Source organism: Plasmopara halstedii (assembly GCF_900000015.1).
Source record: "Plasmopara halstedii genome assembly, contig: Scaffold_525, whole genome shotgun sequence".
Taxonomy (NCBI): Eukaryota; Oomycota; class Peronosporomycetes; order Peronosporales; family Peronosporaceae; genus Plasmopara; species Plasmopara halstedii.
The window spans coordinates 1242990-1243235 of record NW_020187445.1 but is presented as its reverse complement, the minus strand read 5'-3'; positions in this window follow the sequence as shown (position 1 = coordinate 1243235).

The window sequence follows — 246 nt, the reverse complement described above, 5'->3', positions numbered from 1 at the left end:
GCGTCGAGGTTGGAGAGATCGACTGCATCGACAGCCGTCGTTCAGTATTGGGTGATATTGAGTACCATGTGACATGGATTGACGGGTCTGTGCCCATCTGGCTACCCCGGGGCTAGCTGATAGAAGATGGCAACGCCAACTTGATCGAGGTTCTCGACTCCTATTTGAATCGCTACCCTGGACGGGAGATTTCATACCAAGAACTTGTCAGTCGCAACGCACAGCCATCGCCGATAACGACGACAG